This window comes from Plectropomus leopardus, chromosome 9 (genome assembly GCF_026936395.1).
Source record: "Plectropomus leopardus strain MGB_pleo_1.0 chromosome 9, ASM2693639v1, whole genome shotgun sequence".
Classification (NCBI taxonomy): Eukaryota; Metazoa; Chordata; class Actinopteri; order Perciformes; family Serranidae; genus Plectropomus; species Plectropomus leopardus.
Genome location: NC_142184.1, coordinates 4,674,931 through 4,698,122, shown reverse-complemented (window position 1 = coordinate 4,698,122; position 23,192 = coordinate 4,674,931). Strand labels below are relative to the sequence as shown.

The following is a 23,192-nucleotide window of genomic DNA, read 5'->3' as shown; positions in this document are numbered from 1 at the left end:
ACTCAGTGTATATGTTTAAAGACAGAACAAATAAAACACACTTTAAACCAACAAAACGCTTTATTCAAATGACAACAGGATTTAAACAAATGATGGGATTAAAGAGTACATTTACACAAGTTCTGAAATTTAGTTTTCAAATAAAATACCATCTACTTTACGTTAAACCGCTCAGTGACCTCATCTCACTGAGCTTGCAAACAGCAAGTCAGCATGTTATTTTCAGCAAACATCTGCTTAACCTGCAGAACACGGGGCGATGCTTATATGCCCGTAATGATTTTACATAATGATTATACATAATGATTATACATAATGATTATACATTATGCAACTGAATTCTTTACCCTCTAACAATCTCCCCCAATATCCAGTGATTCTTTTTTTTAAACTGTGACACAGAGCGGCTGTCTGTTCTCAGTTCTCCATACGCCATGTTACTGCAAATTCTCATTTTTACTTTTCAAATGTACTTTAAAAATTTGATGTGTAGTTTTTCTCCAGCACATCTATTTTTTCACACCCCCCACACTTCACATGCATAAAGCATAACTGGTGAAACTAACCTGTCAAAAAGATCGAGAGTAACATCTACTGATGAATTCAACTTCCTACATTTACTGAGAACAGCAAACAATAAGAAAAGATAAGAACTTTTTAATCCTGAAGGAAATTCTTGTGCCAGATTGTTCCAGAAATTCAGTAGCAAAAAAGAATACAACAGAGCATCAAATAAGTGAAAATAAAATAAGATAAAAAAATGAAAGTGTCTGAAATAAAATAAAATAAAATAAAATACAAAGTGTCTGAAATAAAATAAAATACAAACTGTCTAGTTATAAAGTAAATAGTAAATAATGTTTAAAAGTAAAAGTAAACAGAATAAATAATAATATTGCACTTGGAGTTTAAAGTTGTACTTTAACATAAGTACAGCACTATTGCACAAAATATACTTCAGTTACAATTACATTTACACGAGCTTATGTATGATGGCAATCTTAAATGAACCATTATAATTCATAATAACACTAAAATATTTGAAACAAATATTCACTGTTCCACACACTGTTGTTTACTAGCATCCACTTTTCTAAAAAACTGTAACTCAGGTGATTACAAACTAAAGAAAAGTTATTTTTATTATTTTCCATTTCTGCCTAAATGTTCCCCGTAAATCCGTCACACTGGACCTTTAAGTGTATGTTAAAGTTATGTTTGGCAGCATGGCGGGGGGACAGCCTCTGAAGTAAAAAAAAAAAAAAAATTGGGGCGGGTAATGCAATTTCATGCAATGACATCACTTTTCCTCAACCCAAAACACTGAAGCCGAGGCAGAGAGGAGAGCGCTGCCGCAGGGACAGGACGCTGCAGAAATGAGCACAAGATAAGACAGATTTGAAAGAAAAAACAGTATATTTCTGTGTTTTATTAACCATGGAGAGGCGGCGTCGTCTTCGGCAGTTTCCAACCAAATGAGGTGAGTTTTTAAAAACCAGGAAAATGTCGTTTCTTGTTAGCTTGCTCGAGAGATTTGCGCGAATACCGACAGAGGCGTTTGGCGTGTTTTTCATTGATCGGCAGCGCCGGTGAAGTGAAGGTCCGATCGGACAGAAAGCCAAATGTTTGTGTGTGCGTGTTTACCGTGAAACGCCCCGGTGTTTTCCGGCGTTTTTGTGTCTGTTTGTGGGAGAAACAGGGCGTAACGGCGTGTCGGAGGGGACTCATTTTCGGTGCAGGGGTTTGGGTTTTTTTTTCGGAGGGCCTGTCCCAGGAAAAAAAAAAAAAAAAAAGAAGACATTTTTCTGAGCTAAAGTGCGTTTTTGTTGCATGCTAGCTTGAAAACAGCAATGTCGCAGTTTTATCCTCGTTTTAGTGGTTGAAACCTGAAAGGGGAACATGGAAAAGGAACTGACACCAGACTCCAAACGGAGCATGTTTTATTTTTTTCTCCTCTCACAATGATGCAGTTTTCATGACAGAAATGATCATTAAACAGAAACAGTGTGTCAGTATTCAGGCTGCGGCTGCAGACAGCGGGCTTTAATGCTCCCGGTAATGAATGGATTAAGGTGTGGATGTGTCTGCAGCAGGGATGTAGTGCAGGAACAACCAGCCTGGTTTATGTAATGTGAAGTTTGGATCGTTTTTAAAGGAGGGTGATACAGATTAATCACAGTTTCCTTTATTAAAACCCTGTATCATTAGTCTGCAGGGATGTTTATTTTCACCAGCTGGTTTAAAGCACATTTCCACTCAAAAATGTGCTTTTTTTTGCATCATGTGGATGTTTGAGACTTACTGTGCACAGTTTGATGCTAAACAGTTTGTTTTTTAAATTAAATTGGTTCACATCATACAAAACAGCATTCTGACGTTTTCTTATTTTTGGTTTCAACAACAAAATTAGAGATAAATAAAATAAAATAAAAAATAAGTAGGAAGTTTATGTTACATAATCATTTAAACAGGCAACCAAGACACCAATAGTATGTTGGTGAGAAACAATCAAACATAAATAAAAGGAAGAATAAAAAAAATAACAACAACAAAAAGCAAAGAAAACAATAAAATCTAAAACAATAATTTGAAAGGAGGTTCAGCTGCGTACATGTGTTACTTAAGAACAGAAACAATAGAATCACAAACAAACTATGAACAGATTAAAACTTAACTTAACTAACTAACTTAACTATAAATATATCTTGTTTGATCTTAATGAGGATATATGTTCAGTACAGTTTTTAAACATATCCTGTCCAAGTCTTTCATTAATGTAAGTTTCTCCATTAAGCAGATGTTTTGATGTTTGTTGTGTATGCATGAGCAGCATTTTGTGTCATAGTTTGGAGGATGATCGTGATCTAATATGGAGCCTCCAGAAAAAATAAACTGACAGTTGGTTTCTCGTTAAAGTGAGACACGTGTTGTAAAAAGAAAAGAATTAAAGATCCGGTGTGTAGGATTTGAGGAGATATATTGGCATGAATGGAATATAATTTAAGTGTGTTTTCTGAAGTGTGTCATCACCTGAAAGTAAGAGTAGTTTGTTTTCATCACCATAGTATGAGCCGTACAGAGTTAGTGGGTCCTCGTCTACAGAAACGGCCATGTTGCACCGCCATGTTTCTACAGTAGCCTCAAATGGACAAACTAAACACTGACTCTGGAAATCAGAAAGGGATTTATTGTCAAGTCGGTTTTCACTTACAAGGAATTTGCTTTAGTTTTCAGTGCAAACATCAAACATACAGTAAACATATGAACATATGTGTTTTTGCGTCAGCCAACATAGTTCGAAGCCCCTCCAGGATGAGCAGTGTTAGAAAAACACAGATTTTATTAATGTGAAAATGATTTATTCAGTGTTTTTACTGCTATAAATCACCTGGTCCGACCTCTGCGGAAAGTTTGGCTCCAGGTTAAAGTTTCAGCTGGTTATAATCTGCATCCTCACCGCTAGATGCTGCTTAATATCCCTAAATCTTACACTTATGAATTAAATATATCATTATTTAAAAATATAATTTTAAGAAGTAATTTTTGTGTGTGTGTGTGGAAAACAATAACATCAAAGTGTTTTATGTAACTTAAAATATATCTGTAAAGGATTTTCTGTATTCATTTATTGCAGATATATTATTTTAACTGAATACATTGTTTATTTTAATTAGCTAGCAGCTAATTTGCTCGTCACTATGTCACTATGACATATTCAGTACCCCTGGAAAAGTGCTTAAAAAATTACAGTAATTTCATTACATATGGTAGTTTTAAATATGTAATTATGATCATTATAAATATAGTTTTTCTTCTTTTTTTTCCCTGGCTTTTGCAAAATGTTTTTCTAATCTACTAATTTCTCCCAATTCCTGGAACATTTCTTACCAAGTTGCTTGTTGGCTTTTTTCCCCATGTTTTTGAAAGAAAATACACCATTTTCCTCAGACCTCGAAGATTTAAATACTAGTGAAAAAGAATCTGAAAGCAGCACAAGAAGAGAAATGTCGCTCCCGATCGTGATCAGCTATCGACCACTTCCTTTATTCTAAGTTTAAAATCATTTTAAGAGATAAGGTTCTCTAGTTGGTGTCTGTAATAGCAGTAGTATCAGGAAGCAAACAAACACCACAAACTGACAGGAAAAAGAGCTGACAATTTAAAAGATATTAAGCAAATATCCATCCGCAGCCCAGTCACCAAAAGAAAACGTTGGCATTGTGCGCTTCTGCAAACTCCAGATGCGTTTGTGCATTTCATTTTACATCAATGTTTATAAGTGATGTCTGACCAAAGTTAATGATTATAAAGAATAAAAAAATCCTCTGGGCTTTAAATATAAAACAAGGGAATGTTTGGCATTAAGTTAAAAAATAATTGACTAATATTTTCAGTTTTTATAGGGGCACTCCCCTCAAAGTAATGGACTGGATTGGAGCCCGCGTTGGCCAGTGCAGGAGCTTCTTTGGAGCGGTGCTGGCACTGAATACGTGTTATTGGATCATACTTTAACAATGCTGCTTTTGAGCAAATGTGATACCGTCCACATTTTCTGAATGGCATTCTAGTCACGAGGAGTGGATTGTTTCTTGTTTGTTCTCACATTGTGAAGGATTTTTATTGGCCGTAAAACACGAGCCAGTAATCTTAATGAATCGTACGGCACTGCTGAGATTAAACAAGATTTCAAACATCTAAAATAATGCTGCGTAGAGATTACAGAGTCCTTTTGATGGGAAAAACATCCACACTTAATGATCTGTGTCTCTTGGTTTGAGGCCAGATAAACACTCACGCTGCTTTGATTGTCTCATCATTTTCTGAACAAAAACCAAACTTTAGGTCAGAAGAAATGAGGACTGAAGGATTGTTTGAACTCTGGCCGGCGTTCAGGCTGTAAAATATTTAAGTTTCACCGAGGATCTTCTATGAAATGCTCTATGAATCTTTTAGTGTTTGCAGAAATGACGCACCACTCGTGTCTTTCTCCAAATTGTCTGTTGATGTAATGTTGCTGTTTGTTGCTTTTGGCATTTGCAGACAAATGCCGTATATCATGTGAGACATGCTCGAAGACTTCATGGCACTAAGACTCATCGAAACAGTGACCTCATGATGGGAACAAAGTGATGGACCAGTTTCCTGAGAAACGAAAATGATTGAAACGAGGGGATTCAAACGCCTTTTTTAGCATTTGAGAGGTCCTTTAGACAAAAGTTTGGTTTTCTAAACCCAAAGATCCCCTCTAGACATGTTTTAAAACTGTACGCCACTGATTTTTTTGTTACTATATTCTTGTAACACTGTTTGACTCATGATGGGCAGTTCAAAATAACAAGTATTAGTTAATTAAGCAGAGTTGTCTCGCCTTTGAGCCGGCAGCGGAGTAATAATCAGAATCAGAAGTACTTTATTGATGTCAGGGAGGGGAAATTGCGATCCATTAATAACGCCGAAATTGTGTCGATGTAAAAGGGACAGCCAGCAGGATAGGACCATTGATGGGACGGGTGTGACAATTTGACCGCGTGTTTTGGAGGGCTGCCCCTGAAAGTCGGAGATTTGAATCATCAGTCAAGAGCCGCATTTACACTGCCTGTTCAAGACTGAACGAAGGTAGTAACCGAGGTAGTAACAGCACTGTAACGAGGTTTGTGCGATATGATGAAATATGTAGTCCGGCGAAAGAAAAATGTCTATCGTTTCATATTATGCTAAATTGTTTATTTTGTTAAATCATCTAATAACGCTTTGTGTCTGTCCGCGTGGCCGAGGAGGCGTCTACACGGTGCATGGCACCAAAACAAACAAAAATGGAGGAGCTGGAAAGCGATACTGAATGCAGGGATTCAGTGTAAGACACTGACGATGGCATTTCATTTCCCCTCTCTCCTGCAGCTCTCTGCTTCTCACAAACACACACACAAAAAGCAGCTTTTGCAGAGCTCCAGTCCGTGAATCCTTAGTCACATTTTGTGACCACAGAGCACTACTGTAATTAGCAAAAACTATTAATCTATAAGCTGGAGAGCTGTTAGTTTGTTTCCAGTTTGCTGTGGATGAATCCTCATACCTCGGTTACAGTTTAATGTTCTGCGCGTGTGTTCAACGTCACGTCCGTCGCCTATTTTGATTGAAAGCGTCTAATCACGCACAGGAGTGGAATGATGCCGCCATCGTTTGTTCTGTGTAAATGTGCGGGGGCGGTAAAGTGGGGGGACTTTGCGATCTCTGTGTAAAAACGGCTCCTGATTTAATGTCTACTACTCTACCTCCTTTTTAAAACAATCTATGAATATCAAAATATTTTCAGAAGTTTTACTGCTGGACACAACGTGTCTTTTTCCAGTGAAACTTAGATTTAAGATAAGCTGACCAGAAAAATTCTGAAACTTCTACCACAAATATTCTGTAGAGTGAAGCTCAAACATCCAGGTGATGTAGGAATTAACTGAACACATTTTTGGGTGGAGGGGGGGATTTAAAAACACGACTGCACGGGCAGAAACTCAGCAGCGTAAATGTAAAGTTTGCCCAGTTGATTAGGTGTAATTTCTTCAGCTGATGCATTTAACTAAAAGAATTTAAACATGAGCCTGGGAGGCTGCGAGGATTTAAGGACTAATGTGCATAAATGTGTCACATTTGGAACAATATTTGGTCAGAAACATGACGACCCACCGACGCTGTGAACATTTCATCCTGAGGAATGACCTCAGAGCTGCAGATAAATGTGGTTCCACTCTGCGCTCGCCGGATTACATTTACGGCCGGCGTGCTCCATGTTCGAGCTCGATTGAAGTTTTTGCGAGAGGTTCTGTCCCAGCGCAACTTTGAGATTGCATATCCAAGCTGCGCCGCATTACATCATGAAGAGCCGAGCCAGTGACTTATTCAAGTGTAATGGGCAGTATAAGTGCTCGCTCGCTCTGTTCGCCTCTAATTGTTCGCAGATGTTCTGCACGCCTTTGTGTCCCACATCTTGTTGCAGCCACAGACGGTGTTCAGGCTTTATTATAGAGCAGAAACGTGGCATGGAGTAAGTGTTTAATTTGGCTGTCGGTTCTCTTAACTGGTTTTAGTTATTAAGGTATTTATTAGGTGTTGCAGTTCACCACGAAACATGATACAGTGGAAAACCTGATCATAATAAGTATAATTGATCAAAGCAGGTATCAACTAACAAGCCCTCCATCGCAGGCAAATTTCTTTTCACCTCTATATTCATGGAGCTGATTTTTACTGCAAACTGTCTCTAAGTAACAAACGAAATGCTGAAATGATTAACTGGTAATTGATCGTCAGGAAATTAGCCAACAACAACATTGATAAGTGATAAAGTTCCAGCTTCTTAGTTGTGGCAATACGAGACTTTTCAAGCAATTTAGAGCAGAAACAGTTTGTGGGTTTGTTGAAAAAATAAATCTTGACTATTTTAATTATCATTTAAAGCATTTTGAAACAATCCAGTCTCCAAAATAAATGTTGGCATCGTATGTTTCTTTAAAGAATGGATATGTTGCATTTTTTATTTTGCAGGGGATGTGTTAAACATGCTGTTTCAATAGTGCCGTGGGAAAGGTGGTTAGGTTGAGGCACCAAAACCACCTGGTTTCTGGTTAAGGCAAGATCATGTTTTGGCTTAAAATAGCCTGTTTTGGTGGCACTATCCCAGCTGGAAACACAGCAGTGTTTAGGTAAAAGGCTTTCCAAATGGGAAAAATGTGAAAAGGTTAGGTTTAGGCACAAAACCAGTTGTCTATGGTTAGCCAAAATCATGTTTTGGGTTTAAAATACCCAGTTTGTGGGCCACAACCCTTGCAAGAATAGCAGCTGTTTCTCTGTAAATGACAGCTGTTTTTTGTGCGGTATACCTGAAAAACACTGACGGGATGCTACAAAACACCCAAGTTTGTAGGTAATACTGCACGTGTCTTGCCTTATGGCGTCATGGCATCCATCCCCTCCACCTCTTGATGATTAATTCAGCTTATATATTACGTCAGTTTAGAATATCAAATGTGCAAATGTAACGCATTCATGGTTTGCCGAAACGTACAATGCCAACTTTTTCTTCTTGCAGCTGGGCCGTTTTAAGCAAATCACTCTCTGATTCCAGCTTCTGAAATGTATTTGCAGCTTTTCTCTGTTTTTAAATCATTTTAAGCTAAGTGTCTTTGGGTTTTAGACTTTTGGTCAAACAAAACAAGACGTTTGCAGACGTCTCATTGTGATGGCATGTTCACATTTCTCTGAATTATTCATTAATTAATCAGAGAAATAGTCAACAGAGATGCGCGTGGCATCAGGGCTGCGACTAATGACTAGTTTCATTATCAATCAACTCAATTTAGTCAATGAAATGTCAGAAAAATAACAAAAGAAAAAGCCCCTCAGAGTTCCCAGAGTCCAGTGTGATGTCTCCAGATGTCTTGTTTTGTCCATCGACCAGTCTTTAACCCAAATATTTTTAAATACATATGTTCACAATAATATAAAACTGATAAAAGCAGCAAATCCTCACCCTGGTGAACCTGGAATGAGAGAATATTTTGCTTTTTTCCTATGTTCACTATACACGTATTCCTTCACTATATTTGCTTGATAAATATTTCTTTCGATTTGTTGCTCCACTACTAGTCTCATCTGTTGTGATACTGACTCGTCATTCAGCTTATTCTCGAGGCAAAAATGTGTTTTTTTATGGAGCAAAAGACCTTACCGACTCTCAAGGTCAGTCCTCCTGTGAAATATCACTCTGTTAGGTCGTAGTTCAGCCGTTTTACGGGGAGGAAAGAGCAGTGGGACAATAATTTAGTCAGTTTGAAGTCTGGTAGGGGTGCGCAGACAGGTCAGAGCCTCCTGCAGTCGGCCTATCTCTCCAGCATCCCCCCTCCCCCCGTTCTGCATAAACGACCACGCTTTGAAGATAGGCCAGGCCGGGGCAGGGACCTCTCCTTATCAGCTATCAGTGTTATCGCCCCGCTGTCTGATGCATGCATGCAGGTACTGTCGTTACCATGGTTATACACCGAAGGCACTCCTGCAGCCGGCATTAGCATCGCAAAATATTCATTAATTACCCCACAGAGTCGGAGCGATACAGCGGCGCTCACAGCAGGAGGAGACTGACGGAGAGCTCTGCAGCATCCTCATGACTGTTTACACTATGCAGATATTTAAATCAAAGAACTGTCTTTTCCTGCATTGTCTCTTTGGAAAACCTTCAGCTCAAGCCTGAATGTGATTATTTCAGGGTTTATTTAAATATAAAAACCTGGAAAAGACGTGGTCTTTGCAAATAGCAGTTTCCAGGCCTGGAAAAGTTTTGGAAAACTAAATATACCCTTAAAGTTTTGGAAAAGTTATTGAATTTTGTTTCACGTATCTGTATAATAACACTTAATGTGTTCAATGATCGGCTGAAACTCGAATTTCCAACAATAATTTCTGTTTTTACAGTGTCTTTCTGTAATAAATGGTGTAATTTGTAAGGTGATTTATGAAGAAAACATGGCTGCAGGCCAATTTTTTTTTCTTTAAAAATTGCCCTTTTGGCCAAAAGTTTTTCTTAAAAAGTAGTCAAACATTTTTTTATGAAAAATAAACAATGGCAAACATTTTTTTGTAATCATCAAAATTAAAATAATAAGAAATCACCAAAACTTTTAAAGAAAAAATGGCCTGTTGGTTTCCCCTAAAGTAGGGGGTAAAGCCATTTAAAGTTGTATGCCCCTCCCCTAAAGCCAAAATAAAAAGCACAGGTCCCTCCCCAGTGTTAAAAAAACATTTGACATGCCCCCCATAAATAAAGAACAGTCCCTAAGTTATATTTAAATATTCAGTTCTTCTTTTTAAAATAATATATTTTAAAAAGCTAATGACTGTCCTGTCCTTAAAATGTGCCTCAGAGTCATGGAAACTTATCGGTAAAATGCGTATGAACCATGTTATCTGTATGCAGAAGAATCACTCAGAGTGTCGCCCTCAGGTTCTCCATCCTCACATAAACTGTTACTGCTGCATCCGAAATGTGCGTGATTAAATACGCTGCAGGAATCCTAATAAAGCACGAGAGCGAGCAAAGAGCTCACACTCATTCAAAATCCACCCTACAGAGGAATCTGTGGTCATACAAACATTGAAGTTGGCAAAACACTGCTTTCGCTGCTGCAGCTGCAACAAACATCCAATTCATCAGTCTGGCCAAAGAAAATATGGCGAGGAATGTAGCTTTAATCAATTCAAGCAAACCGAGTCCCCACCGCGTCCTGTTTGGCCAAAAAAGGATTTAATGGCCACAATTTTATTCGGTTTTTATTTTCTTATTTATATTTATGACCCGTGATAACTCGGATTAAGACGATGTAGATCTAGAATAACAGCGTCAGTGGGAGGTTTTTTCATCCTAACAGTGTTTCTTTGTGCACCGCTGCAGTTTATTTTCTTGTGACTTAAAATAAAGTTGTTGCTGAGGAGCTTTACGCACCCCCTCCCCCTTCATCCCCAATCCCTAAACCCACTCCCACAAGGTGCTTTAGTGCTTCACTGTTTTCAAATTCTCACGAGCTTCCTGTTTCAAACCTATACGCCTTGAAAAACATCGCTAGTCCTCCCAGGGAGGTCGTGTTTTGTCGGAGTGATGGAGAGCAGATTGTTTCGGAGGCTTAAATAAGGATCTCCATATATAACCCTCCATATTATCTCCGATTCTGTACCATAAATAGGTCTTCCTCTTTGGCCAGACCTTGAGAAAAGGATGTGGATGATGAGTGTGCCCGACTGCTGGAGCAGTTTGAGCCGCTGCGGCTGGCGGCCAGATGTGGAGACACTGCCCATCGCCAAACCTCTCACGCTCCTCCTGTACCGTCTCTTATCTGGTGTCACTGTTTTCGCTGCATCATTACGTTCGTATAAGTCGCTTTAGCTCACCTGGCTTCAGGTGTGTGTGATTCTGGGTAACTGCGGCTGTTACAGAGCTGGTTTTCAGCTGGCGTGTCCCCTCTGTCGACCAGCAGCTCCGTTTGTTTGCCGGTGTTGTTTTGTTTTGGCTTTTTTTTTTGACATTACAGTGTGAAAAATAGGTATTTTTGAAATTTATTGATAGATCCTGATCGTGGACTTTTGGTGTTATCTTATTGCCGTTTTAACCCTTTGAAACATGAGTGAATTGGCTTGATTTCTTTCAAAAACATGGGAACAAGGCAACTTCATATTTGTAAAAAGTACAAGTAAATGACCTGAAAATAACAAAACAACAAAAAGGACAAATAAAACTAAATAAACAAAAAAAGTAGGACAACAAAACAAGGAAATTACCTGTGAAAAAAATACATAAAAATTATAATAATTCTGTAAAATAATTTCAAATATACAATTATGATTATTATAAATGTAGTTCTTGTAACTTTTTCTCTCTTTCTTTTAATAATAATTTTCTAAATCTGTTTCTTGCAATTTGTGGGACATTTCTTACTAAGTTGCTCATTACCTTTATTCCCATGTTTTTGCAATAAATCACATCAGTTTGCTCAGTTCAAAGGGTTAATTGTGTTGTCATTGTGTTTATAGTTTATTGCCCTTTTAGAGACTTTACCCTGTAACTTATTAAGATTGATTATTATTAAAGGGACAGTGTGTGACATGTTTTTAGTGGTGTCTCTCTGTGAGGACTTCAGACTACAACCAGCTGAAACTTCTCCTGGTTTTGTTTCCTTCAGTGTTCATTATTATTATTGTCATTATTATTATTATTATTATTATTATTATTATTATTATTATATAAAAATAAATAAATCTATATAGAGAGAGATTTTTGACATGAGCCAAATTATCGATGTATTCTGGGTCACTAACTAACTCCACTCATCATATGAAAGAGCACTTTTGAATCTAGCGGATACGTTTCACAGAAGTTGATTTTGGAAATCAGCTGGTTTTAAAACTTTGTTTACATTTTCGAATGTTGAGGATTAGATTTAATTTCCGATGTTTTTGTCTCTGCAGTGGAAGCTGGAGTGACATGTTGATGCACTTTCTGATTTATTTACAATATGTGTCCTTTGTGCTGACATTTTTTATTTATTTTTTAAAAAATATATTTTCAACTCGGGGGATTTTTTTTTTTTTTCGCGAAATTAAAAAAGGAAAATATGTTTCTTTTATTCTTGAGTTCCATCGAGGAGCGGTAATCTTTTCATCACTCGGGAATTTTTTAAAAAGTGGTATTCCTCACTACACTCAAGTAAAAATCTAAAATATAAGATTTCGGTTTTAATCACAGAGTACCTGGTTCAGCAGGTTCTCCGTCTGAATGCTGGCTCAGTTTTAACAGTGAGCTGATTGATCAGCAGTCGGGCCGTTTTGACACATTTTTATGCATGCAGCATAGTTTGCCATAGTGATCTACCCCGGTTACCATGGTGATAAAACTGAGCCAGCGTCATGATACCAAAAAATCGAGTGAAGGCCAAAGATAGTTGGACTAATCTGGCTTTTGGGGAGGTTTTTGTTTGACTGTGTGCTCATAAAGCAGCTCTGTAGCCTCTCTGGATGTGATGACCTGGATTAACTTGGCTTCCTCACCAGCGTGTCTTGTTCAACCTCCACATATTTTCCAGGCATGTCAGGGTTCAGTAGTTTGGTGCGAATATGACTCACTGAGGAGTCAGGTATTAGAGGCGTTTGCTGACACACATGGAAATGTAGTCGTGTGCAGCTGGACAAAATGTCAGTCTGGTTACAAAGCTCGTGGTCTGGCTGGCAGGGGGGCGCCACCTCTCTGCGGAGTATTTACGGTGGTATGAAACCTGCATCTAATGGAGGCTGCGACGAATGGTTTTCATTACTGGGCTTTTATGATTGTAGAAATGAACTGGAGAGCATACTCTGAATCTTTTTACATCTGGGGGATTTATGAAGGTCAGCACAGCTCAGGAGTGATTAAAGACATTTGCTTTTAAAGTTGTGAATAATAAGTCTGCAACCAGGGCGGGGCGATATGGCTTTAAAATAATATCTAGGGCTGGACCCAATTATTCGGCTATTCAGGTATTTGTTAATTGGGTAGGTATTCGGTTTTCACTTCAGATGTTAGGATATTTTATTTACTTTATTTTTTGCAGAGGATTAATGCGATTTAATTGTTGGTGGTACTGCTGCTGCGCCTCTCACACACACACTAACAGAAATGATCATTTTACCCAACAGTTATTAAGGAGTTTATTGACAAATATCGCTTTCCCACCAAAATTAGATCATGTAAGCGGGTTTTTCAAATACGGGTAAACCCACTCAATACTGTATTCCCACTACCAGTGAACTCACCACTGTCGGCAGCAGCAGTGACAGAGGTATTTGAGAACTTTTTTGTGGTTTCTTCTCTTTTTATAACTCTTACTTATTCAGTCTCTCTTTCAAACTCGGAGCAAATGTATTAAATTGGTGTTGTGTTTCCATCAATGCCTATCAGAGGTGAAAAATAACCTGTCTACTGCAGAGTCATTTGACCCGGGTGTGAATGCTGATCCTACGCATTCTCATTGCATTAAAAAGCCAGATATATGCAGGTTTTAGGAGTTTTTTTGTGCAGTGGGAATGAGGCTTTTGTCAAACCATTTCTGTGTTGGTGTGAGCAGCACTGGAACTCAAACACGTGAGCCTCCAGCAGCTCACCCTGAGTTGAATTTCAATATCTTCCATAATGAGGACACTTATCATTTCAGACGCACAACGAAATTTAACAGAGTCATTTAGAAGACTGGACACAGATTACTGTATTGCATAACTGTCAGAGTTTTTCTAACTTTACAAACTATAAAGTGTCACAACTGCTGACAAGCAGTCATTGGCTCACCGGGCTCTCTCACCTAACGCTGAAGCTCCATGGCGCACAGTGTCTCTCTCACCTGATGTGCTGAAACTGTCGGGGGTCGGGATCCCATCTCTCCCTCACCTCCCTCATCATCCCTCATCCGTGAAGCACATGGACTCTCCCCACCTGACAGTGAGGCAGTGAAGCACACGGTGTGTCTCCCTCACACACCTGACGCTGAAGCTCTGGGGCAAAATGTGTCAGCACGGTGTCTGTCCTCCCCCCAGGACGACCAGAAAACCAAACTCAAGGCTTCACACCAGTGGGGGAGGTCATGGTGGCCACTTCTGTTTTTCAGTCTGTGGCTGCAACCAGAGGTTTTTTTTTTCTTTTTGAAATTTTTATCTAAAAAAATAAGTGATGATGATCAAAACAGCTTCCAATTCCCTCTCTCACCTTCGATGAATAATTTCAGCTCTACTTGTGAAGGTAATTTCTTTAAGATTTGCACAGATAGCCAACAGAGTTCACAAAGCCCCTGATGACGGCTCTCTGGCTTCAACTCCTGACTTCCTAATGAGGTGCGACTGAGCCGAGTCTTCATGCAAATTAACACAAGAGGCCTCCAGCGACACCACTGTGGTGTTTATAGCCCCAGCTTTAAACCCTGCACATCTCCACGCCGAGGCCTTAGTGTCACATTTCTTGTTGGTGGATTAGCTCTCCATCCTCTCGTGGAGTCGCGGCCATCAGTGGCCATTAAACTGTCGGACCCTCAATGGAGGTTTGTGCCCCTCGAGTCTGATTTACAACCCCGATTCAGGACTTCACTGACAGATCCCTCGCTTCGGCCGCCATCTGACCACAGGCATGTAAAAGTGGACCATCTGCTAACCGATCGCTGCTTTCTGTATCTTTTACTACGGCTGCCTGCAACTAATTACTGCAACAATTACCTTTGTTATCAGTTAATCTCCATTTGTTCTCTCAATTTAACTGTTTCGTCTGTAAAATGTCTAAAGACTGTCCCAGAGCACAAAGTGACATCTTCACATCACTTTTTTCGTCCAACCAACAGTCCGAAACCACAAAAATATTCAATTTATTATATGTGACAAATATTTATGCAGAGCAGCAAATCTTAACAATTACATACGATTAAGTTCTCAGTAATGCAGAGTGTGTACAATTGGGTTAAATCATTCTGCAGTTGTCACGGGTGTTTATCACCTCCAGCTCACAACACAACACCTGGCTAAATGCACTAATTTTAGCTCCTTAAAGGGATAGGTCACCCAAAGATAAAAAAAATTCAGTCATTATATAGTCGCCCTCCTGCTGATAGAAAGTTAGATTAAGTTACAAAGTCCACAAAAAATACATAATAAAACCACAAAATGTCCCCATACTGCTTGTCCGAAGCTCTCTGAGTGTCCTGAAGCCCCAATGTGCCAAGTTGTTTTGAAAAAGGTCACTGGCATCATGTTTTGGGTTATTAATGTGTATTTATTTTAATGTATGAATCCTGGTCGCTATTTGCTTTAATTGTTGTGGAGATGAGTGCAATTCCTTTTCCCCGTCAACCTCCATCAGTGTTTTGTGGACTATAAAACTTCACCCAACTTTCCAACGACATGAGGGTGAATTGATACCGACTGAATTTTCATTTATGGGTGAATTATCTGTTTAAATACCGCCAAAAAATACCGTCCGTCTCCACCCAAGCAGCTATTAAACATTGTGCTAAATTATCATGCACCAAGTTTGAGAGACTGAACAAGTAAGAGATATATTTGGAAAAGTAACCAGCATAACATTTTTACTGGCCTCCAAAAAACCACACACACAAAAATGCATACTCGCCTGCTGCAGACATGTGCACACAGCTTTGCTTTACTGACAATGGGAAAGAAATCTATAGCCTGTTTTTAGTGGGTTTTCTCATGTTTTTAAAAGCTACATACACGGGTTAATGTTGATGGAAAAGGGGCAGTAGAGATAGACAAGAGTCTGTCTCTGCTGCCCTTTTCTCAGTCTTTTAAACTGAGAAACTAGAACCAGAGAGTTGTTGATAAAAGATTAACTGTTGTTAGTTTTCAGTCAATCAGGTTGAACGACTAATCGGCACCGATCCTTTTTTGGTTTGTTTGCATGGTATTGGTTTTTTTCCGGGGGTTGAAGGATTTCCTGTTGTCATCTTTATGTAATCAGGACAGAAGGATCTGCATGTGTTTGAAAAAGAGGTGTGACGTCCTCTTTTACATCTTGTTTGAATTTCAAATCAGTCACATGTGCAGGTCCGGTCCGCCTGTAGTTCTTCTCTTCACTTAGTTTCCAGGCAAGTTTCCCTCCTTTTAGACGGATGTTTTATTGCCTCCTGACTCTTTATGTCCACATTAGTGCTGAGTTTTTTGAGCTTGTGAAGATCCTCACTTGAGGGGAAAGTGGTCGGCAGAGGGAGATGACAATAGACCTTTTATGTTGAGAGTTATCCTCGTTCCCTTGTGTTGGCTCCAGGGGACCATGTGACCGACTCTCATTCAGGTCATGTCGGCCTGTTCAGCCTTTGACCCTCTTAGAAAGGAAGCTTGTCCCTCAATGTCCCATTCAGGCCATACAGATGTCTGTGTGAGTTAATGTCTGACACATCGGAGGTATGACGACCTCCTGACAGCCCTGCGTTCAGAGGATATGAGTGGTTAACTGTTTCTGTGCTGTGTTGCTGACAGCATTTCTATATTTGGTGATTAAAAGATGAGTTCACTTCTTTTTCTTTTCTTTGGAAACAATTTTTTCTTGCTGTAATGACTCTTCTCTGAGTTTGATGTCCATTTTCACATTGCGTTTTGAGGTGAAGTTTGTTTATATCGATGAAAACAAAATGCGACAAGTGCAAAGAAAACAGATGCAAACGCAGCTAAATTATGACGTCCAATAAACGTGACTTTAACGTCAACCAGGCTTCCACTGAAGAGACGTTTCAGTTGCGTCGTCAGGTCGTCTGGTCGTCTGGTCGTCTGGTTGTCTTTTGCTGCAGTGGTTTAAAGGCACATGATTGAAGAATGAGCGCCACTGTTTCCCGATTAACCCAACTTGTAATATTTAACAGTGGAGGATAAAATCAATCACCATTCATTTGAATTTTGCTAGAAGAGTCCCCAGAAGAAAATTACATTTTATGTTTCATATGTATCATGTCAGCAGTGCATGGGTGGGATGCCGGCTCAGCTGTTGAAACCAACAAACAACAAGAGTGGTTGTTTTCTAGCCACCAAAAGTAAGGCTTTTTCATCGAGACATCGCTGTGTTTCTGGCTACACTAGTGCCAGAAAAAGGTTGTTTTTTACTGTGAATTTTCCATGTTAACTGCCGGGGTACTGCCAAAAACTGTGTTTTTTACTGAGACATAGCTACATTTCCTGATAGGATAGCGCACTGAAAAGCAGTTGTTTTTCACAGAGACATCACTACATTTCCCAGCAGGATCGTGCCACAAAAAGCAGTTATTTTTTCTATCAAGACTTTTGCTGCGTTTCCTTAAGGGATTGTGCTAACAAAATCGGGAATTTTAAACCTCATCACACTTTAACCACACTGTGTTGAAACGCAGAAAAAACTCAAGTTTCATGTTTGTGATACATAATAACATTCAAATGTAATGTATCTGTGGTGTGCTTAAAAATGCAATGCCAACATCTCTTCTAGCGACTGGGTTGCATTTTCTTTTGCAGATTTTTTCAAAGCTCAATTAAAATGTGCGCCTTTTTGTATGTTGACCTGCTACTGAAGATAAAGATCCTAACATGCGTTTAGTGGATGAGATGTAGGACATAATCCTCAGTCCTGCTTCTGTGCAAAAACATATTCCATCTCCTCTTAAAGGTTAAAACTTGACAAGATTAAAAAGTCAAGTCAATTTAGCCCAGTATCACAAATTTGCCTCAAGGAGCTTTACAATCTGTATCCTTTATTCAGATCAAGGAAAAAACTGTCCTAAAATAACCTTTAATGGGGAAGTAAATGGAAGAAACCTCAGGAGGAGCAACAGAGGAGGGATCATTCTCCCAAAAAAGACAGATTTAGTTACAATATTTGTAAAACGAAAGTCTCTCTCTGTGTTTCCCTGAACTGTAGCAAGGTGTCCATCTAAATTTAGTGCAAAGTCGATGCAAATTTTATGAAAATCTGCAAAGGAAAATGCAAATGAATGTACCTTTTAATCTGCGACTGTTAGGTGATTATTGGTTGATCAAGATAAACAGCTGGTGCCATTAAACCATCACAGAAGAAGAAGGTGCAATAAGATGACAAACTAATGTGGAAACATGATAGAAATGTTACATTTATGTTTGTTTTATGTACTATTTAAGGAGGGTTGTCAGAGCTCCACTGATGTCACACGCTTTAGGTACAATAGCATTTATTCCCTCGCACTTTTGTCACATTTTGTGTTTATCAATGGACCAACTTTTCCATCTACGCCACCTGTAAAAAAACATTTTCTCTACATTTCATCTTTATTTTCTGCTGTTTATTTATGCTCTGTCGTGGAGAGCCACTAACACAAAAACTTTAATACTAAAAAGACTTGTATTTTTGGAAGATATCCACTTATATTGATTGATCGGTTGTGAAAACAGTACTCAGTTCATTTACCCTAGTAAAACAGAAAAAACTGTAGTATAAAAATTCTCTTTTATAAGTAAAACTCCTGAATTAAAAATTTTGAGCAAAAGTTCAACAGTATTATAAGAAAATTGTACTGGAAGAATCACAAGTAAAAGTACTTATTATGCTAATTGCTCATTTTTGCAGTGTTATATATAAAAAATATATTTTAAAACATTCTATTGATCACTTAAGTATATTTGTAAAAGCTTTTTAATGTTGTAATTTGTCAATATGAAGACAGTTTCAGATACTTTGTATACTTCTGGGTAGATTAGTGGCATAGTGGCCATGTTCTAAAAGGATATCATTCATTTTTATGTAAAAAATAACTTAAAATTTCAATTACACAGTGAAATAAAAAGTACAGTATTTCCGTTGGAAATGAGATAGAGTATAAAGTGTAAAATGTGTGCTTTATTATGTCATAAATGTCCTTACTTTCTTAAATTTCTGGCACATTTTGGGTTCTTTTAATGGCCATTTTGAGGAATGATTACAGAAAGTAAAAACTGCTTCACTGTACCTTTGTGCAAGTAAAAACTGTTAACATAAATCTTTTAATTTAATTTAATTGAAGCTGTGGCGTTCACATGCAGGTTCTCTGTTGTGCAGCCACTAGGTGGACACAGATTAGAGACCTGCTGATGGGGACAGACCGGGCAGGACGGACCATATGTGTTCGGTAATAAGAGGATAAATCCTCACCGGACACGAGCGCTTTGATCTGGGTGATTTTTGATGTGAAGCTCGGCGTCTGTCGTGTGTTTTTTTCTTTGATGTGGTTCAGTCCTGATGACCTGTGCAGTTTTTTTGTCTTTGGGGCTTCCCCTGATTTTCCATGTTGTATTTATCAGTGTCTGTTTGTTAGAAATCAGAGCTCCTCGTCTCTCGTTTCAGTGGAAGAAGTTTTAGATCCTGAAGTAAAAGTACTACTGAAAATACCCCACTAAAAGTAAAAGAAATGCATTCAAAACCTTAAGTAAAAGTATGGGCAGTAAAATGTTCCCTGTCAGTGTTTTACTGTTAAATCTGAAGTTTTGGAACAACTCATTTTTACTCCCGACTCGTCAAATATAGACGCTTGGTCACATTGGATAGTGACATAAAAAAAAAAGTCATGCTAGGTGCCCTCCTGTGTCAGTTTTAGACGATTAGGGACGGCGTTTCCATTTACACTTGATACTTTCCAAAATAAATGTCTTTTTTCAAAGGAAAAGTACAGTTTCTGTTGGTGGTAGTAAGATTGGGAATCACCAGCTGTCCCATAATACTATATAATCACAAAAAGTAAGTCCAGATACAATATTATTGTGACATTTGGAGATTGCCGTACGATATATTACTGTATATTACGATTTATTACCTTTTTTTCATCTACAAATTATGTCCTAAAAGTAAATCTTTATCAGAAGCTATGTTATCTAATAAAATAAGCACATTTTTAGTCTGTTATTTACTTTATTCATTTATATCTTAGTCGAATGTTTCTAGTGGACGGAAAAAGCAATTGATTTTATTATTAACAATAATAACATTCCAGAAAACATAATTTATTATCATCATATTTAAAATTATGTTATAAAAAAAAAAAATCTATTTTTAGCAGGGTTTTTTTTCCAGATCATTGTTTTTGATTCGGGATTCTTTTCTTTTTTTGTGTGCAAATTTTCAGGTGATATTCTGGGAATTTTAACTATTTTTTTGATAATACTTAGGGTTATTTCTTGTAAAGTCACTCATTGCCTTCTTATGTTCTTGAGAGGAATCCGGCTAATTTGCTCAGCAGTAGTAAATGCACAAAGTTTATTTCGGTGCTGCCTTTCAGACATAGAAATTGAGATTCTGCTGTGAATCTGGGACACGTGTGGACTCGCCAAACTGGCTAGACCGTTTTGGTCAAATCTGAATGACAAAAGCTTGAAACAACTGACATTCATGTGAGCACCCCGAGGCGCTGGATTTTGACTATAGGAAGTCTGCTGCGGGGTCAAAGTCGATTCAGGTCAGGTCTCTTGTCGACTCAATTAGGGTCAAACTGAAAAAGGCCAACTTTGAAATGAGATCGTATAGATCTGATTCTGTGAAGATGAGTTTTTGCAGAGGCAGTCGTTGCTTTATCGTATTATCCTCCCACGTTCAAGTCATGAAACCTGTGTTTTCCGTCCTGTTGTTGTTGCCGTGGCGCCCAGTCATTTTGTCATCAGACTTGGTTTAGTGTGTCTGGTATGTCTGAGGATGATGTGGCTTCATTAACAGGGAGAGCAGATGAGTCAGACGGGTGAAAACCTGCATGATGAACCACGCTGACACTCATTTAGAAAGAAAGGTGTTGCTGAAACATGCTGCTGCTGTGGAGTTCATTCATAAAATCCCTGTGTGTGAGAGAATAACCGTATCAGAGATTGTTGTTTAATCGATCGGTTGATTGTCGAGATGAACTATTTTGATGAATAATACATTTTTTTCAGTTTTGTTTTTTGGCAAAAATGTTAAATACCTAATTTCTCTGCTTCTTTTTTGTATGATTTTAAACTGAAAATTGTTCAGTTTTGGACAAAACTAGCAATGTGAATGAGTTTGATAATCTGTAATCATTTTGATGTAATCAACTTATCATATTTTCAGTCAAAAAATACCAAATATTCACTAGTTTCAGTAAGTTTTTCCACATTCTCCCGCTCCTCCTCTTCTTTAGACTTTTCCCGACACATAAATGCCGTAACAGCGAGGGCTCAATTTCTTTGTTTACATTTTTCTCTTACTGCTTCAGCGGCGTAGATGGATGACGCGCGTCAACGACTGTTTCAGTAGGTGACGTCAGTCGCAGCATACATCAAACTTTATGTCACACAGTTTATTGATCCATGTCACAGAGTGTAGCTGCATTAAACTTAAAAGACTGCAAAAATCTCCCAGTCTGCAGGAGGCTTCAGATTTGTTTATAAGTAACTATGAAATTTTACAGTGTAGAAATCTAAATCAAAAGCAGCGCCCTCTTGTGGACAAACTACGAAATGTTGTCATTTAAAGTTGTTAATAACGAGTCATGATACAATATTACTGCAATTTTAAACATGTTGCGATATGCTGAGTATTGTGCTGAAATATATTGCATTTTATTGCCTTTTTTTAACTGCAAAATTATGTCACAAAGGAAAACATCCATTTTCTCTAATAAGATAAAGTTTTTATTCTGCTCAACTCACTTCAGTTATTTTAATAGCAGCAAAATGTATCTTGTGAGTTGAAAAAAGATATTTTTTTATTTTAGTAGGCTGCCTAGAGTTTAATTTTTATATGTAATATTAATGATTATTATAATAATGTATATAAAAACACAATAAGTAATATTTATAATTTTTCTAAAAAAGCAGTACTTGGAGTCTGTGTAACAATTCAGTGTTCCCCCCAAAAAATACTGCGATACTAATGCTGCTGTTTTGAAATGACCTTAAATTGGCCGATATCCGCTGATACTAACTTGTCTGCAGTAAGGTAATATCGGCTCATATATACTATCATCGTCCTCACATAATTCAATATCTTTGGATTTAGGAAATAGTGTCGTCCAACCATCGCTATTTTCCCCCACGTCATCGACCAAATCAATCAATAAGAGAAATAACGGTTGGCTGTGAGTTTTCTCTTCCTCAGCGCGGTCTCACAGGACTCAATCCAACACTTATCACCGCTGTGATTGAGAAAGACAATCCTCTTAGCTCAGAGCCTGTTTTCTTTCTAGGGCACGCTGAATGGCTCTTTGCAGAAGTCCTGTCACTTCGGCCCGGCTGTCGGATATCCTCTCTCTGTTAAGTTCCTTTGTCCGCTACATGGTTAGGGTCCTCCTTTTTTTTGAAACACAACCCCCTCTCTCTCTCTACCTCTTTATGGGCCTGAGCCGGCAGCTGCAGGGTTAATGTTTAGCAGCAGCAGCAGCAGCAGTAGAGAGGCAGGAGTTGTAGGAGGAGGAGGAGGAGGAGGAGGAGGAGGAGGAGGGGAGAAGGAGAGCGGCAGTGAGGTGGGGGCTGGTCCACAGCTGTTGTAGTAGGCAGGGTCTATTGGGGTAGGAAGCCTGCCTCACTCGCCCTGGAACAATGGGAGACATGGCAGCCTCTGCAGACAGCACAGACACACACACAATGCACATGCCCAAGGACAGGCCTTTTCTGTAGCCGGAGCTCAAGAGAGGAAACCGGCTTCCTCGTCCTCACTCGCAGGGTGACGGCACTTTGAACGGGGAGCAAAATAATCTCCTCGGCAGCCGGGAAACAGAAATGTGAGGTTGTGGCCTCTCTGTCGCTCTCTCTTTTTTTTTCTTCTTCTTCTTCTGGTGCCTTTACATTTCAATCTGCTGTGAGGAGATCTGTGCTGACTGGATGACTGAAATACAGCAGGAGGAAGGTGAGCTGACCCAAAATGTGTTGTAAATATATGAATACTGATTTGATGGGTTTTTTTTGTAGCTGACATGGTGTTTTCTTGGCTTCTTGCTGTGTTTCTGGCATTTTCGTGTCAAAACAAAGCAGATTTCTTTTACTTTGTTTGGGATTTAAGTGATGTGACAGCGAGGGAACGTGTTTTTTTGAGGTTTTATGGTGTTGACATGAATGGACTGTTAATTTGCGGTGTAGTTGGGTTAGTACTTTAATTTGTAGGTTGAATGACATTTTAGAAGCTCTTTTAGCGCGCATTGTCATTTTTATTTCCG

The 23,192-nt window shown here is 38.6% G+C and overlaps 1 protein-coding gene across 3 annotated transcripts in view; it reads left to right on the top strand.

Moving 5' to 3' along the window:
• The window catches only part of nckap5l (NCK-associated protein 5-like), a 61,378-nt gene that overhangs the window by 669 nt on the left and 37,517 nt on the right, over nucleotides 1-23,192 (top strand). Inside the window, exon 1 of one of the 3 annotated variants that reach the window (XM_088081736.1) lies at nucleotides 337-1,480. The exons of 1 other annotated variant lie outside the window; for it this stretch is intronic. The gene's annotated coding sequence lies outside the window, so the exon portion shown is untranslated. Of the gene's footprint in view, nucleotides 1-336; nucleotides 1,481-22,568; nucleotides 22,886-23,192 lie in introns of those variants that run through there. One more of the 3 variants, XM_088081737.1, reaches the window with a different exon arrangement.